At 31.5% G+C, this 19,751-nt stretch overlaps 1 protein-coding gene across 2 annotated transcripts in view; it reads right to left on the bottom strand.

Annotated features, from left to right (window-relative positions):
* The window catches only part of LOC116765503 (bifunctional heparan sulfate N-deacetylase/N-sulfotransferase), an 80,506-nt gene that overhangs the window by 48,345 nt on the left and 12,410 nt on the right, over positions 1-19,751 (bottom strand). Inside the window, exon 1 of one of the 2 annotated variants that reach the window (XM_061521815.1) lies at positions 3,632-3,646. The exons of the other annotated variant lie outside the window; for it this stretch is intronic. The gene's annotated coding sequence lies outside the window, so the exon portion shown is untranslated. Of the gene's footprint in view, positions 1-3,631; positions 3,647-19,751 lie in introns of those variants that run through there. 2 annotated transcript variants of the gene reach the window in all.

Below are 19,751 nucleotides of genomic sequence, written 5' to 3'. Positions count from 1 at the left end.
TTTAAGGTACCCCTTTGTATTTTAGGATTTTCCTTAAAAACTTTAAGGCCATTAGTTTTTATATTGTATAAAGATAAATAATAAACCAAAGCGTTACAAAGGCATTAACTTGTTAATTACTTTCACATGTGGCTCACGTCTTGGCGAGAAAATTGAATTTTAAGTTTTGTAACAAGTTTGTATTGACGTCGCGTGTGTACAAACTCTTGATCTCCAATTAACTTTACATAAATAATGAAAATGTATACTAAAAGACTCATCACCTATTCTTGGATACATACATTAAAATTTAAATCCAAATTGTATAGAAACAAATCAGTCTTAAACCGTGTTTTTCTGGGCCGGTATTAAATTGTTTAAAAAAATATTATAGAGTCTAGATTAAAAAATATTTTCATGTCTGAGACATCCTTCGAGTATTTGAGAAGTAAGACAAAGTTAAAAGGCAGAATAAATTCGACAGTCGACAAGACAATGCGAAAGATGTAGACAAAAGTTTTTTCATAAATGTGCTCGGATCGTAGAACCGGGAACAGCTGACGACCGGCTCGAGGCAGGGCCGCCGTACTTTAAGACTTGCTGGCAGATGTATTAAAAGGGGAAAATGGGGATATTTCGTCAGATATTATCACTTAGCTTCAGGCGACATGAATAGAAAAGAGTTTAATGTTCGTACAGATGTCCGCTATCGTCTTTTGTAGGAATTTGAATTAAACGCATTCAGGCAGAGACAGATGCGTTCCTTTATGTGAAATATTTCCGTTTTTAACAAAACATAAATACTAGTATATATTATTTCAGGTGCTAAACATACACTTATACATATATTGATATGTTAAACAAAAATTCTTTGATATTTATAATACGTTTTTTTTAATAACAAATAACCGAAATGAAAGTCCTCGACGCGAACGCGGTCATATAAACGATTTTACTAGTGTTATAAAGCGGCATGTTGTTGCGAATATGAAACAAGCTTCGTTTCCGACAGCGGCAGATAGAGCACAAGGATGATCTATAATTGGTTTCGTTATTGTTTCCACAAACGGATTGTCGTGTCTAAACTAAATCAAACTTTATATCCGTAGCCGGCGTTACGGACGGTATTGAGAACAAACTATAACCCACTTCTCATTATCATAGACATCCCCGCAATGAGGAAGCCATTGACGGTAAGCTTTTATGATGCAGCGAGAATAGAAGATATAAAATAGAATGCTATAAAACTATTCCTATTGACATTTTTAATTCCTAAATTATTAGATAACCAAAATTTTCACGTCTCTGAAACGTGAGTTAGAAATATTATTGGTAGACGTATTTTTAAAAAGATTTACATTTAAATTAAATCTCTTTCAGGTTATTAATAGTAATATAATAGTAAATGGTAAGTAGTAGTAGTAATAATAGTGGTATTATATTAATAAAATGTTTTATATTTAGTGCGTTAAATGTTACTGCATGATGGGCATTGAAACTTAAAACTTTAGAATACATAATAAATTTATGTTTGATTTATTTTCTTCTCTTACAAATGTATAAGCGAAAGCTTATCATTTCAATAAAGTAGATAATTTATTTAAAATATACAATAAGGACTTTGAAATCAGGTTTAATAAAAATTTATAACTCTTATGGAATAACTGTTGATTTTTATTTTATTTCGCTCACAATTGTACTTATAATTAATGAAATAGATAGCAAATAATTAACATATAAATACAAACTGTGATCAATAATTGAGAACTACATAGTTGCATATGATACAGTGAATTAAAAAAATAACACAATCAACCTGCGTGATCGTAAGCGGAAAGGAATTTTATCATCAAATCCAATACATTACATGACATGTGTACGTAACTTCATATGTTTCGTGCAAAAAATCAAACAATATCACAATCAGCCATGCGCGACGCATTGACCAGCGACGCGGACGAGAGAGCTGGTGAAAGTGAAATCATAAATAAATACAATTAATAATTCGATACAAAAAATGTGTTGAAGTAAAATTTTTATATTCGCGCTTTAAAAATTTTATATTCGTGAATTTTAAAGCGCATTGTGCCTCACGGTTCCTCGGGAAACCAACATACCCAAAGCCATGCCATACCATGCCATCAAGGTCAACAAGTATTACGAGCTCACTAACGAACTCACAAAGAATAGGTTCGTTGTAAATTTGTACGTGGTAGAAATAGGAGCGAGAGGTATAACATCTCTCTAAAACCTCCTAAAAGGGTTGGGTCTGTCAAGAACTTACATCAGTTCATTCTTGGAACGTGCGTCGAAGGCAGCCCTAGTAGGTTCGTTTCAAATTTGGTTAGGTAAAGAGATGAGCTTGGACGGTAGAGGTTATCGTTTAACGAACGTTAGATAGGGGCCCCTTAAACCCACAACTGGGACGCAAGTCCCAGACACTATTGAAGCTCATCTCATTCATCATCTCAGTCGTAGAGAAATATATTTGTTTAAATGTCATTAACGATAGCTGATTGTTTCAAATTTATATTAATTCTTAATTACACAATTCTTTCAAATTTTATATAACACGTTTTTTATTCACTCAATATAAAAAGTAAGAACTAATTAACTAAATAATAATTGAGTATCACTATAGAAACATTTTAATTACAACTTTTGGTTCGGTTCTTTGTAAAAAGTATATATTTTAAAAGTCAGCACAAACAAAGGGATATTTAAAAATATATCTGATCGACTCGCAGCCTCGCTTGCAATTTTGATGTTTACTAACATGCTTCTACTGGAAGAAATCTATTTTACAAAAGCAACCCGTGTATTGTTCTAAGACTAAAGCTAAGTACAAAGCATTGCAATTATTCATTCATAAATCTTGGCACGTGTTTTTAAATTAGGTTTACGAATAAAAAAACTAGAAACGCTCTGTATTTAGTTTGACGAGGCAAACATGTGGTAGGGTACAGCTATTTCGATTCATTTAACTAAGAAATCATATTCATGCAAACAAAACTGTCACATTTATAACATTATTATAATAATATTATATTGGTATTAAAGTCTTGAAACACTTGACACATAAATCATACATAACATTTAAAGTACAATAAAATCCGTCGATATAATAGAACCATTAAATAACTGCAGTTTGTCGAAACGTTAACAAATTGTTATATAATTCGTTATATGAGGTATAACACACAAATCTTGAGCAGGCGTTGCCACTTAAAATAAGCTGGCACGATTTCAAGAGCTGCCAACCTGAATACGAACTATTCAGTTCATCAGAACCAGATGTTTCGTATTCCTATGTAAACATAAAATTTTGCCTAGAACTAAGTCAAATAAAGGCAACAATACAAACCACCAATTAAATGTACAGCATATTCGAGTATACATAGTATCTGAATCGAAAACTTTCAAATAGAACAGTCTGCTAAGTAGTCGGTATAAAAACAAATATCATAATATAATTGTTGCGACATACTATTCTCCTAACCATTAAAGGTAATTAAAATTCTTTCCGCGGTTTCAGGAAGAACAGAAAGTAGACAAAAATTTATATACAAAAATAAGCAAACACTCGATTAATCATCTAATTTCAATTCACAAACAAACATTGCTATTTGATTTATATGTACATAAAACTTACAGATTAAAATGTCATGTTGATGTAATTATAACCTTGTAGACGTAATATCACGGCCGACAAAGGAAAATTCTATTGCCTTAAGAGGTCTCTTGATTTAAATTACATAGAATAAACTACAGTCCGCCATAATAATATATCATTCAAGCACTACACAATTAATTCAAACAATCTACATTGCAAATTCAAATACGCGAGGAATGTTTGTAGTTGAAACATTTATATGACACAACTATACATAAGTACAAGCTATTACTGGCGACACATGATTATTGATGGTATAGCGTTTGAAGTCAGAATGCTAAGATTAATTTACACCGACCTCAGCGTTACAGCTCTCGAGGAGGAGAGCAACTGAAACGAAAAGAATCTAAACCTTCTGCTGGAGATATTCAGAGACATTATACGATTTAATGCGATAAACAAACACTAGATATTGGCTTAGTTCCAAGTAGGTTGGGGCGCCGGCGCTACTTGGCCGCCGCTTTCAGCCATTTGGTATGCAATTACTATAGATTCATCTCTCACGACCCATCGCTGATTATTCTTAAACATATGCAGCTATTAAACGAAGATGTATATATATGCAGGTCCTATACTTTTGATATGAGCGTTATTGCAACATTTCTATATAACCTACATTACATTTCCTAGAAACGTAATAATATTTGAAAGCTCAGAATAAATCCAGACCATGCCATAATGATTTGATTATAAACTGAAATAACAACCAGTCCCACTTGTTTTAATACCTCTGTTTTAAAAACATTTAATACATACATATGTATAGATGAAACGGTCGACGTTCTTCAATGTAACCATCTCTCAAGGCTACTTGGAATGATGCATTTCCAAGAGCGAAGTTATCAAGATTAAGAATTAGATGCTATCATCTTATTAACCTCGTTAACCTAGAGTGATATGGAACTAATTTAATCCTATAGTATGGACGTCGGCGTAAAAGCCGTGTTGGAATTAAATCACTTAACAAGTTGTAATCGAGATCCCATATTGTCTACATTAAATCTGACTTACAAACCACAGCCTGGCTTTCGGAACGTCATAACGAGAGCCGAGTTGAAAGCTTCAATTACGTGAAGTGAGTTGTTCACGCAGGTGACTCCTTAATTACTGGGTTGAAATTGAGCTGCCCGTTCGGCTGTCACGTTTGCGAATGGATTATCATGTGCTGTTTACGTTATACCCAGTTTAATACAATAAGACCTTATAACATCATGTCAATATATATTACGGTATATTAATGTGCACATATTACCATTGGTTGTATGATATATAATGTACGGGCAAGGTTTTCGTAATGAAACGTTGCTAACTGCAAGTCTGTGCGAATTAGCAGATAATAAGATTATATAGAATATGAATCTGATATATGTAATATCTTTGGGTTTTTATTTCGATATTTATGAAAATATTAATAAGTCAGACGGTATTTCTAATAACAAATTTCTAAATTACGAACGGATGGAGTCAGTATTGTTGTCGATTTCATCCACGAATAAATATAAATACTCCGAGACTACGTATAAAGTTATATAAATATTTTTTTATGTAAGTAATATCTCATATTATTCGCAAAGAACTTACTATAGAGTAGCAAACATTTTTCATATCGACTTCATTATTTGTTAGAACACAATACCACGACCACATTATTTCGGGGTAAACGATCTTTGAAAATCCAATTTGTAGCGCCCGTTGCCATATCTACGTATTCAAGTAATAGGATTTCGGTAAGCAAAGAGACGATTTATGGCACAATGTTTAAAATGTCATTAGAGAAGCCTTGTTAGGAATCTAAGGAAGTTTATTCAGGCTATATAAGATTTAAAAAAAAAACATCATACACGTATTTAAAGAATACAGCATTAAATAATATAATCCTCTAATATACCAAAAAATCTCTTTAGAAAGAAACCTCGTCATGAGAGAAGTATCAATTTATTTTTTAATATTTAATATTTATAAAAGTATATTTTAATTATCAAATAAATTTTAGTATTCCTGTTATATCACAATCCCGAGATATTCGGTATAAATTATACGACGCTCATTTCAACCTGACCATTTTCATAGACGTTTTAATTAAGATCCAAATTGCTAGTGGACGCGGACGGAATAAGTATAAAATTATAACTATATCCTCTGTGTACCTTAAAATGTATGACGCTAGGAACTAATATTTAGTAGATATAAAGCTGTAACCGACTTTTCTACTAGCAATTTTAAAGATCGCTGTTAAACTTTTTCATTTTATACATATAATACTCTAAAATTAGGTTAGAAGTTTGTTACATTACAATGAATTTTTATAATATCTTAACAAACAAATTTATTAAGTCAATTAAAGAATTGCAGATAATCCATACAATTCATTCTCATAAGACCTGTGTTATACAAGATGAGTTTTGATTAATAATAACGAGAAAAGATACAATATCCCAAATCCGGGCAGTTATGTGTAACAAACGACCAGTTGATCCCGGTCTGAATTATCTGCGCCAGCTATGGATACCAAATAAAACACAGAAAACATACTTATCTTGAGGCATCCTTAATATTATTACAGTGAGAATGAAATAAGTTAAATCACGAGAAAGCTTTAAAAATTATCATTATAAATGTTACGAAACAAAATATGTAACGGTAGGTACAGAATATTTTCCTTAAACAAAAAGTTTTTTGATTTAGAAAACAGCCGTTGCTACAGTCCTATTAAGATAAGGAAAAAATAAAGGGCAGAAGTAGAAAGTATAATTGTTGGCCTCTCATTTCAACCCCGGATAAGATCCCGCACGTCGGAAGCGGGTCGGCCTCTGGATGCAGTCTGAATTATAAATTACAAAATCACTTCATTCAGCTGAACAGTTGAATACGCAATTAGGTGCGTATTTTTATGCATTTCATAAAAACTAATGACCTAAAAACACATAGTCTTTTTTAAATTTTTCCTACTATTATTTACGCGTAAAGTGTCAGGTTTTTAAAGTCTTCTAACACTCTTATCATTAGTAACATATGCAACAAGATCTTACCAAATCGTGGATATTTCTTAATTTGTTTGAGTTACCATTGAAATTATTTCACAAAAAAAAAAGAAAAGAAAGGTGAAATCCTTATGTAAACTTCCCAAGTCCCGTGTCGGATTGGGGGGCCTTTAAGCATTAACGCGTCGAGCGTAGTGTTTACTTGGCATTACGGCGTATTTACTAAGGAGGCTTTATAGACTTGACTCCAACCTGTTGTATATATTGCTTTATTTAAAAACCCTACGTCAGCCTTAAAATTATTAATTATACAATCAATTATGAATCTAATATATTAAAGTTTTATAAATACTTTTCAACATAAGAATTTTATTATAATAATTTTATTTCAAATTTAAAACGTGTTCATTAGAGATACCTAGTATTTTAATGGAATTCATGAAACCGTAACATCTAACGGGATTATACTTTCAATACGGAATACATACAGAATACTCATATCAAAAACTCAAAGAGTATTTCGCTTTTAACCAAATAGCTTTTACGTTCAGTGTGAGCACAAAATAAACTAACACAAGCTTGAAAGACGGAAATCGTAGCCGTCAACAAAGCATCATGGAGCCGGCGAATAGACCTGTAACATGGGGCCCTATATCCGACGTGAAATGGAACGTGATTCCATTCCTCCTATACGATCCAGACTCACAGATATGTTACCCAATTTCTCTCCGAATAAATTACGATGTGATCCTATCTGTTGGTTTGACGATCTATTTCCAAATGTTATATCCGCTATCCAAATTTAGCCGGCCAAGTGTATGATGCGGGCGATGTATTCCATATAATATTTTATTTACATGTTTCTGTTTTCTATACTTTTTAAACTTTTAGTTAATAAGTTCAGAAATACATAGAAGAGTTCGAGAAGCTTATCGGATTTTGCGTCAGTTATTTTTTTTTATTTTATAAATATATTTAATATACAATTCTAATGGGTTGAATTTCCACATTTTATTTGTTTTATTTAATTTAAAAAAAATGTTACAAAGCTTTATGGGAACCGTTTCCATGTAATTCGCTTTATACCTTTACTTTTATAACAACGCCATAAATCAAACCATAATAAAGTCCGAGTTACGTAAAATCTCGCAGTGTCGATATCACGTTGTGTCACAAGCTGTCGCTATGCGTGGAGCAACACCCAAATTAAATTCCATCCCCTACTGTTGCTTCTACGTTCCGGTTTCCGACGCGAATTTCACGAGAAGTTGAACAAATGTGGGTAATTTCTTGAACAGGCTGTATTTACTGTATGCAAACGTTTTGCAAGAAGTTGTATCAAATTTTGTATAAACGACGTGTCTTATTAACGATACAATCGAAATGAAAGACGAGTTAAAGCTGGAGTGAGAAGCGACGGGCGAGTGAATTAAGATAAAAGAGGTTGGACAGCAGCCAGTGTCTCAAGTATCCGGATAGTGCCAAACGTCGCCAGTCATCTCAGTGCTAACAACTAGCAATAATAACGCCATAAAAAGGGAAAGATTTCAGTCCAAAACTATACTAAGTAACTAATTAAAACTTTAATACTCCTTCAATCTCAAAAGATAAAATGACAATTCATATAAATGTATCTGCAACAAAAATAGTTTAGTAGGTATAACAATCTATCTCTTCATAATATTCAAATTAATATATTTAACATTGATTAATATTTCGATATAATTTTATGGCAAAATATTACAAGTTTGTTTCAAAACACAAATAGAACAAGTTACTCCTCAAACACATCCTGATAGCGACCCGCATGTTTGCTCTATCGACCAATGGTATTAACCTGCCCAATCGTTTGGACTGATTGCCAAAAATCTTCTTTTTTCGTTCCATTTGCAATTTGTTCATGATAAACAAATGACAATACAATGAAGTTTTTGTGTCAATCTGTGTTTATTTTTTGTACTGTGTCGTTTTTATCCGCAATGTCTGAATCTATTTCATTTATTATTTGCACTTACAAATGTTTACATTTTTTTTTATTCTAATTCTTCAACATTTATAACAAAAACAATGAGTACAAGATATAAACCCTATTACTTTATACAGCAAATATACATGTTGACAAAATTTCAAGGCTTATAGAAATATAAGTTAGAAGAAAATAAAGAGAATTGCTTACACTTACCATTTAGGATATTCTTAAAGTTTTAGAAGTCTTGTCTGAAATCCCAACGAATATGAGGAAAAGCAAAATAATCCATTAAGTGAAAAAGATTAAAGAAGTCCCATTCTGTGTCGTAAGAGTCGAAACACTCTGAACATTCCATGTTGCTTTCATTAGCAACTTTTGACGTGAAGAGATTAAGAAACACTTTGCTTCTAGACTTATATTATAAGACATGCCATATTTGTGGCGCACATAAAATGTAAGTTTTGTTTATGCTTAACCACATTAGCAACGTTTATTTCGGGCTTTTTATTGATTTTTATACGCTATTGACTATAGAATAAACTCACTATTGAAAATCACGAACAATTTTGAGAACAAATTAAATGAATATTTATTATACCTACATATATAACATAATATAATAAAAACTCTTTAACAACTGTGAGTTGGTTTACGCGATACAACTGTTATGGAAATTTAATTTAACCTAAATATCGACATTATGTTGTTTATTTTTTTATCAACATTATACATACAAGATGTCCCAAAATGACCACGTCCCAGTGACACAGGAGTTAGATGAGCTCGAGATCTATCAGAAAATCACAGTTTGACCTCAGTAAAAATATCACGGTTTTCAAGATATTCGCGCTTTTTAAATTTTTAAAAAAATCGCTACCTTGTGTCGGATTTTATGCTATTGTTGCCTGGAATAGCTTCGGATTGTAATTTTTTTTATTGTTCTGACATCTTGAATAGCTTACCCAAATATTAGAATAATTATTTTACCGAGAAATACTTTAATTTCAAAAAAAATAAATTGTTTTACTGTGACTCGTGACCTTATGAAAATGGCAAACACTAACTTTGACTACCTGGTGTGAAAAAAAATTATGACACCGAGTTTGCAAATAATTTTAAAAGTGGTCTACTTAATGCTGATTCAGGGTTGGTAGAACGCTAGTGAGTTTTTGGCAAAAACTTTGACATTTAATTTTTTTTTCCTCATAAAGGCTCCATTAGGCAAATTCTTTTTAAACAAAAAAGATGCAATTATCTGAACCTACCACAGTACAATTTGTTATTAATAACTCAGTTAATAAAAATGAAGTGGAGATAATGACTCTTATTTGTAGAGGACGATGTAGTTTTGCAGGTAGTCACAGAAAATCCATCAACTTCATTACGTTTGATAGAAAGACGGACCGGCATTTCAAAGTCGTCTGCACAAAGAGTTTTAAAAACGTTTAAATATCACCCATATCATATCCAAAGGGTTCAAACTCTGTTGTCGAGCGATTACGCCAAGCGCGTGCAATTTTGTCGTATAATGCTTTAAAAGCATATAGAAAATCCAAACTTTTTTAATATTGTGTTGTGGAGCGACGAATGCTCATGCTCGTGCAGATGGTTATTTAAACCTCCACATCATCCATAGCTAGCAGTTGGAAAACCCACATGAGATGACAGAAGACCGGGCCCAACACCAGTTTAAGATAAATTTATGGACTGGTATCTTAAATGGCCAAATAATAGGTCCCATTGTGCTGCCTCCGATCTTAAATGGCGAAAGTTACCTGCAATTTTAGAGGACGAACTATCTCTTCTTCTCGAGGATGTGCCATTACCATTGAGAAGAAGGATGTGGATTCAAAATTATGGGTGCCCAGCCCACTATGCTCGCAACGTCCGAGCACACCTCGACCAAACGTTTCCAGGAAGATGGATCGGCCGTTTGGGCCGTTTGGGCCGTTTGGGCCGTTTGGGATCTAAATCCCCTAGATATTTTCTATTGGGGACGCTTAAAAGGCAAAATTTATTCCAAACCTATCAGAACACAAGAAGAACTGCGGCTACGTGTAAATAAAATGGCTCGAGAAATTTCCCAAATAAGTTTGAGGCGTCACAGAAGCTCATTCCTTAAAAGATGCCGTTTATATGTTAGAGAGTACACGATAGGCAGTTCGAACATTTGTTGTAATAACAAATGCTGGTATTATTTTAACAATCTTTTATGATAATTCCTTTTAACAATTTTATTGTTTTATTCCGCACTTAGTACTGATAGGCCCCTAATGAGAAAAAAAATTAAATGTCAAAGTTTTTGCAAAAACTCACTAGTGTTCTACCGATCCTGAATCAGCATTAAGTAGACCACTTTTTAAAATTATTTGCAAACTCGGTGTCATACAATTTTTTTTCACACCAGCTAGTCAAAGTTAGTGTTTGTCTTTTCACAAGGTCACGAGTCACAGTAAAACAATTTTTTTTTTTTTAAATTAAAGTATTTCTCGGTAAAATAATGATTCTAATATTTGGGTAAGCTATTCAAGTTGTCAGAACAATAAAAAAAAATTACAATCCGAAGCTATTCCAGGCAACAATAGCATAAAATCCGACACAAGGTAGCGATTTTTTTAAAAATTTAAAAAGCGCGAATATCTTGAAAACCGTGATATTTTTACTGAGGTCAAACTGTGATTTTCTGATAGATCTCGAGCTCATCTAACTCCTGTGTCACTGGGACGTGGTCATTTTGGGATACCCTGTATATATTCTGTTAAATTCTTTTTAGATGTGCTTTGAAAACTGAAATGTTGAAGCGAAATAGTTAAGATTACAGATAGTCTTAAATCTCAGAATCCTTATACAATTAACTCTGAACGTGGTTATTATAGAACTATAAACAATTATCATTTGGTTTGTTCGTAATTTAATATTATACTTATAATTTCTAAGATAGCAATAATTAATATTATAGTACTATGCTAAATATTTATAACAAATCCTGAAATCGTATCGTAATATAACAAGAACAAAAGTAAAATAATAAGAAAAAAGGATGGATGACGTTGCAATAAAAAAAAACCTGCTAGTGTATGCGGTATTCAATACTGCTTGCATATTTTTATAATCAGGACACTACTGAAACATTGTAATTAAAATTAAATTTATGAATTCGCTTTCAAAAAAACTCGGAATACAGAATTTTTTTTTCACTTTACCATATGAAAGAGTTTTCGCGTCCATTCATTAAATAATTTCAAATCACTTGACCAGGTTCTAAAGTAACAATGTTTGAAAAGCGAATGAAACGCATGAACTAAAAAAACTGAATCTCTTTTCATCCATGCGATAAATGCGATAAAAAAGGGTTAAAGTTATGGTAATTTCAGGAATATCTACTGCAGACTTTTGTCCCGAAAATTGTTTCATTACCGCAGACCATTGTGGGAGAATAAAGCCATTTTTGGAAGAAAAACAAAGACTTTTTTTAATTGTTAAAAATACCGCCGACGGTGACATCAATGAAACCTGAGAAAGTGATAATACCCTTTTGTTTTCAAGCAATAATATGCACAGTTTTTGTAAATGAAAAAATAAATATTTGTGTTTATTATAATCGGCCTAAATTAAATTATTTATCAACTTTTTTAACATTCTATTAACATAAGGCCCTATATACAACGGTATTTCTAAAATTGCACAAGTTATATCGTAAATTCATGTTTCACAAGATCCATTAGAGATTAAAACCTCATTTCAATATTAAATAATATCACTATAGTGTTATCTGTGACCAATACATCACAAGATAACATTCTCGCTCGTGAGTTGGCATCAACTCGGGTTGCTAATGTGTAACAGAATAACGTCAATGGCTACTAGTTAATTATGCTAGACCCATGTGAATACAAATTGACTTTGCGATTCCTGAATTGTATATGATAAAACTTTATGCATATATATATACAGTAAAAATAAACATGACGTTAGAAAAATAAAGAATCAAAGACTAATATATCACAAATGAAACGAAATGAAAGTTATAATCATCCCAACAGGTAGCGACGAAGTTTGCTCAGATGAGTTGGTATCTACATTTATATTTGTTTAATGAGGAAACATAAGCAAAACTTATTCAAAGGGATCTCGGTACTTAACCGCCGCGACCCGGATTTCGCCCCAAATATTAATTATAATTACACTCAGTTACCACAGGATCTGAAGCTGAATGATTCACTACGCCAGTTTATACTTCCCAATGAATTTTATATATATATCTTTAAATTATAATTTTGTTATAAAACGTTTAAGGAATTTACCAAAACGTTTTTATCATAATGCTGATAAGTAAAAAATTAAACTGCTGTACAGTTTCCCGGAGCAAGTTACCTTATAATTAAGTTTGGAGCTACTTTCAATGAGTAAATAGAATGGGTAAAGCCAGCCTTCGAACAGATAGTCGCTGCACACAATGAAAAAATCATGTCCCGTTTGTATTGGACCAAGCCGCCAATTTCGTTTTTGTGCCAAGTTGCTTTTTATACCGCATTACTATCATAACTGCGAAATAAATTGCAGCACTCGTTTGTAAAAGAGGTCATACTAATTCAAGAAACAAGGACAAGTGCGTATTCACCAATAGTTGAAAAGAACCGCTATAACGTATAATGAAAACTTAATACTATGTTTTACAACTATGAATATCAAAAGAAAATCAGAAGTCGGAACAAAGTTCGTCATATTATTTTCATTAATTAGTCTCAAAGAGATCTTACAAAAGTGAGCGTCTGTCACGATCTCATTTAGCAAAGCCTAAAAAAATATTAATCCTCGGAATTTGCTCCCGCAATCGAGACTGAGCTTTCAAGGCGAGCTTAATTAAAACTAAACTGAGCCTTACAAAGGGACAAATGACAGCAGTAAAATAACATATCATTTACTACCTCAACGGAAGAGCTACAAGAATTAGTTTTCGTTATTTTTAAATTCAAAATTCTCTGTGTTATTTGCATTATGTTTTCATTTATTAGTTCTAAATTATTCTATTTATATATCACAAATGAGAAAACTTTACTTTTATGATTTATAATCCATCCATCAAAATAAATGTTCGCTTAACAATTTATTTCTATTATATTTGAGTATAAACCGCATGTACGTTGTTACAAAATTTATGATGAAATGAAGATGTATATAATATATATTCTATTTAAATTAATAAAAACAAATACCTAGTTATTAAATGAATAAAAATTTACAATATATTTTAGTGCCTCATAATAAATCAAGGTATTTTTAAACAAAATTACGTCAATAAAAAACTGTTTCATTAAAAAATATATATATATAAGTATGACTTGATTAATAATCTCGCTGTTCGAATTAAAATAGTATCAAGAACGTAAGGATGGCTTTTAGTCATACCTTCCTAACCTAATTTCGGGAGTGTTCCTTAATGATATTAAATCCTTATAACGTCGCAGAAAATACTTAAATTTTGCTCTAGATGATTCAATATAAATTAATTGACATAAGATTCCTTCACATCCCGTCCCCCAAGTATATATTTATGTTTATTATTTTCTAAGTTATAATTTCATTAAACGTAAGTATATAATATAGTTTTTATTAATGTAGAAGCATTTTTATAGCGTAGGGTTTATTGGCCCAGTTCTTAAGTAGCTTCGTAACTTCTATAGAAAAAAATGTAAATATATTTTCCAAAACTGTTAATAATAAAATATTTTTTTCCCAAAAAAAAAATCGAATTCAAGCATTGAACTAAAAAGCAAAAGACTATTTTACTTAATACAAAGTAATACGTATTTTAGTTTAGTTTAATAAAAAATAATAGTAAATCGTTATTTTATAATTTTGATGTCGACGCCAAGTTAAACAATAGCTGTGTAGATATTAGACACCTATTGATTATCATTCTTTATAACAAATGACGAACATATTAGTAGATAATTATCATGAACTATCTGGTCTGGTGTAATTATCGGTACTCGGCGACCACGCACTAGCACAACTACGCCTCCCTTAAGTGAGCGACCCGAACGCGGGCAGAGGCGTGACTGCAGACGTCGGTGATGGTTGTGTCTGAATGCTCAATTTTCGTTCTCGCTATAACGATGTTTTTTCAGGTTTTCGTAATATTAGGTTTCATTCACAAGGTTAGGTTAAATATTCGTATTACTTATATTGTCTGGTCCAGGTGATTTTGGTATCTTACTTATTTATTACTTATCTCTTTTAATTTATACATTCCATGTTGAGTATTTTAATTTTTGTAATTTCTTTTGTTATACTCCATCTTGAGTATTTACATTTCTTATTTAAATACTACCGTTCTTTCATATTTCATAACCAGTAGTTCGTAAGCCATTATTTAGGTACAAAATATCTAAAAATTGGTTTGATAATTAGTAGGTACCGATTAATATATTTTTTCTAATACTGTCGTTGTTTTGTAATTTCTTTAATTTATTTATTCAATTATTATTGTGTGTACTTAACACACACACAATAATAATTGATATTAAGGTAAGGTTGTTGTATTATTTACTTGGCACCGACTTCAAAATTATAAAATTATTATTTAATATTATTTTCTATTTAACTAAGTGAAAATACGTATTACTTTGTTGGAAGTAAATTTATTTTTATGTAATGGGTAGACCGAGCAATGGTCTCCATCATCAGTTATACTGCAGACCTTCATTATACTCCACATAGGTGCACAGTTGCCATCAATATAAACACAAGGTAACTACTGTAAACCGTTAAGGAGTTCCATGCACTATCCTTCGTCTTCATTATCAGACCGCTAATTACAGTTACCGTCTATCTATATGTAAAGTTCTTATCAATGCAAATTAATGAAGCTGAAACACAAAGTATCTGCTATTAATCGTTGAAGAGTTCCCTTGACCGTCTCTCATCTCCATCGTCAGATCTACCCCCGACCTTCATTAAATTGTAGCGCTTTAAACTACTTAATCAAAAAACTTATAAACCTACTAGTTGCCCCTACAATTTTTGAAAGTTCCCCTCGATTTCTCTGGTTTGCCATCATCAGACTTGTTTTCTTATCATGGGACTGCCTTTAAAATATCTACCTTGAAATAAAAAAACAATCATCAAAATCGGTTCATAAACGACGAAGTCATTCGGGAATAAACATAAAAAAAAGTTGGTTAAAAAAAACATATATTTTTACGATTGAATTGAGAAACCTCCTCCTTTTTAAGCCGTTTAAAAAATTAAACAATTGAAACTGTTGAAATATATTCAAAATTTTATTGGTTTCAAGATCTTTTCTAAACGACAAAGATATGTTTTAAAATGCATTTTCACGAAAAAATACCCTAAGCTTTTACTATAACAGTTTTATAGTTTACGTTTCAACATAAAAGATTAATATTTTTATATGACATACTAATTTAATGTTCGGAACAGAATATGCCGTAAAAAAAATTAAAGACGTCGCATAAAATATAAGAACGTATAAATTCTGTACACGTCCAAAGATATAAATTTATAGGGCATAAGCAGAACGGAGACAGCCGGTGCCTCGCAGACTACGAATTCATGAAATAAATTAATTGGCCTTAAATTAACGATGCTGCGAATTTCTAAATACAAGAATGACTTGTCAGATACTGTATTAAGTAATAAATTCACTTGTGTACACAGCTTAATGAACCTTAAAAGTTTATGTGCTTACATAATAAATAATTTTATGATTTGGACTTACAATAATTGTTTAAGGGCCAAGCTTACGCCACTTATGAAACAATACTAAATTAGAACTCCGTCTGTTAAGTGCTTTGATTCGAATTGAAGCTGAGTTTGCAATAGAGCTAGTTAAATCGATTATTTTAATTATTGTCACGTTACAGTGTACTAAAGTATATAAGGTTCATTTATAGGATCCTTTGAATAATTAAAATATTTATGTTATATCAATGGTTATTGTTCGATATTTAAAAATACTTAGATCTACATATGAAAATAAATATTTTTCATTTTACCCGTCAGGTCGTACAGCAAAGAAAAATATCGAGTTTTAGGTACCGATAGTGAAGGATTAATGAATTGGATAGCAAACATTCATGAAACATTAAACGGTCCTAGTAGCCGGTATCCACTTTTCCAATAAACCAACCGGCCCAGTGCATAACGTGCCGAGATTACTTATAGCCTCCGGAGCGGGCGACCAAACAACAATATTTGTTGGCACGAGACAGTAGATTAATTTTTCCTCGGGCGTTTAGTTAAGCCGTTCACGAACTAGCTCAATTCAATAAGTATATTTTTACTCATCCATTCCTTTTACGAAATGTATTTTAGATCAGTTTTCGTTAGTGTGATATATTGTTTAATTAATATTAGTATTAAGGCGTATTTAACACGACAATTCATTATATGCTTGAAAAATTATTCAAATGTCAGACATTTATTTGACGGTTTGAAAAAAGACGAGATAATTGAAACGAATAGATATTTATACACATCAACGACTTCTATTTCTTTGTTTCGTTTTATTTAATTCGAAAAAGATTTATCCAACAAGTGCTATTGTAAAAGAACTATTATTAGTTTATGCTTTAAATAAAATTTTATAAATAACGTTTTTGCTACCATTAGTAGAGGTTTCTTTTTTATATTTCTTCCAACGAGAAAGGAAGCATCTATCCGTACATTTTAATAATAGCCCTCGTCTGAAATTCTCCTTAAGAATAAGGCTTCTATTAAATATTAACATTGTAATACGTTAACAAAACAGGCAAGGAAATAAATTGTTCAATGTTATTTCAAAGGCTTTAAGCCTATAACGTTAGACGCCACGATGCGAATCAAATACCAGGCAATCATCATTGTAACTAATGAGTAACGGCACACTCTGGATACAAAGAGCTGTTAGCTTCTTGATTTTTCATATAAAGTTTAATAACAATTTAAATTATACACCATACTCATATATATGTTTGTTCTTCTCAATGTCATGTCAGCTGAATTTTTGAACTTACATCTCCAAATCTTATTTTATTCTTGTCTTCAACACCTGCTTGGTTTTAACAAATGTATATATAAAATCAACCATGAGCTTTAACAGAATAAAAGCCTGTATTCCATTTACGTTTATAAACTATTCTGACGCATCCGTCTAGCTTCTAGACAAACGGATTTATTATTTAACATAGCCGTTTTGGTAGCAAGAGATTAGTGTTAGTGTTAGTGTTACTTGAACATAAAAATAATAATACTCTTCATTGTTCATTGTAATAAAAATGCTCTTCATTACCTTGAAATAAAACAAGGACAATAAAAAGACGCTAATATTTTCTCTAAAAGTCTAACTCTGTCGGACAACTCAAAGAAATCACTATAACAAATAATATATTTTATTGCAACGTTTACGTGTAAAAAATTATGGCCCTGATATTTTATATCAAATATTATACAAAAAGAATTAAATTTAATATCTATGGAACACAGTCGCAACTTTTTAGTTTATGACACATTTTAATTCAGCTTTCAAAACTGATGCATTTAAAACAACTGCTGTGCTCCCATCACGAGTTTGGCTCGTCGAATTAGACAGAGAGTTTCAATTTTATATACTATGTGTACTATCATGTACTATCATGTGAAAAGTCATGGTAGGGGTACTGTCCTAACCAACCAGTCGGGACTATGTATAATGTTCATTAGTATAGCGATTTTAGTTCCTATATAGCTTGCAAATCACAGCCGCATCTTTTTATGAGATTTTATAAGAATCTCTGGCTTATTAGGATTCGAAGGTAAACTGAGAGAGAAGGACAAGTATTGAACTTTTGATTGCGGCATCTACTACGATAATATATAGTGAGATAGTTTTTATCAAATCCGATCGATTCATTTGTTATTTGACTCATTCAATAAACGACAAATAGTACATAGTAAAGGGTAAGATCATAATATAGTGCTTAGTGTTAATAAACTAAACGTTACTGTAATTCGTTACTCAGAGCCGTATTAAATTACGCGGCATACAGGAAGCTTTATTAACTGTAGGTTACTACACCAAAAATTTGGCATCAGCCCAAAACGGATTTTCTTTTGTTAGGCTGTAAGCAAAGGTTGCGGAAATAAGAAAAACTACTATGAGATTTATTAAACTTATTTATTGTTCTGCATAAATTTTTTCTGATATTATTTTTACCCGCTGCAAAATGAAACTGCTAAAAGAGAAATAACAAGCATCCAGCGCATTGAATTTTTACTCTTTAAGAATTATGCTTCCCATAATGTAAAATTTTCATTCGAATTATATCAGATTAAATGATAACTGTATATTAGTTCGTAATATAAAAATAAACATGGTTGAAGACAGTAAATGAAAATGAATAATATCCAGTTCATTGAAACTACAAAAAGTTATAAACAAATTGTCTCATTGGATGATAAGATTCCGTAAGAGCAAAGAGTATGACGCAATTATTGACCTAATTTTTCACTATCAAAACATGAAGTAACGTTAGAAGAAGTGTGACTTATCAACTGAGTAACTGAATATATACGGCACCTTAGGTGAGATACACAGGTCTACAACGCCAAAACCTACATTAATGCTTCATGATTAATTTACTCCAAAGCCTGGGCGTAAATGTAAGACATTACCTGACTGTCAATCAAGACTTAGCTAAGCTTCATGCATAGCTAGACTTAAGACCATGTTTTGCAATACATAATCATGTACACATGATACAGCATGAGTAATTAATATCTCTGGCATCGGATTAATTAAATTTAATATATTCTTAACATATAGTCCGCTTGAATTGAGTTCTAGAATAGATTTGAAGTTATTGAATAATAACTTTAAGCAGAATTGCTTACAAGTATGTATCTTATTAAATTCAAGAAATCTGCAAGTTTTTATACCGAAATTATTAGGATTATTATCAGTAATAAAAGTTTTTATTATCACAAAATGATGGGAAAGATAAGATTTTTATGAGATAAATTATTCATGAGTGCCATAAAGCTAACTTTCAGAATTTAAGTTTCACTGAAAGTTTATTTTATAATTATCGTCGTGAATAAACACCTTTTATAGTCAGCGTAAACCTAGCACAGTTCATATGCAAACATATATTTTTCAAATATTATT

This window comes from Danaus plexippus, chromosome 11 (assembly GCF_018135715.1).
Source record: "Danaus plexippus chromosome 11, MEX_DaPlex, whole genome shotgun sequence".
Classification (NCBI taxonomy): domain Eukaryota; kingdom Metazoa; phylum Arthropoda; class Insecta; order Lepidoptera; family Nymphalidae; genus Danaus; species Danaus plexippus.
Note: the sequence above shows the minus strand (reverse complement) of the source record. Positions and strands in the feature narration are given on the sequence as shown.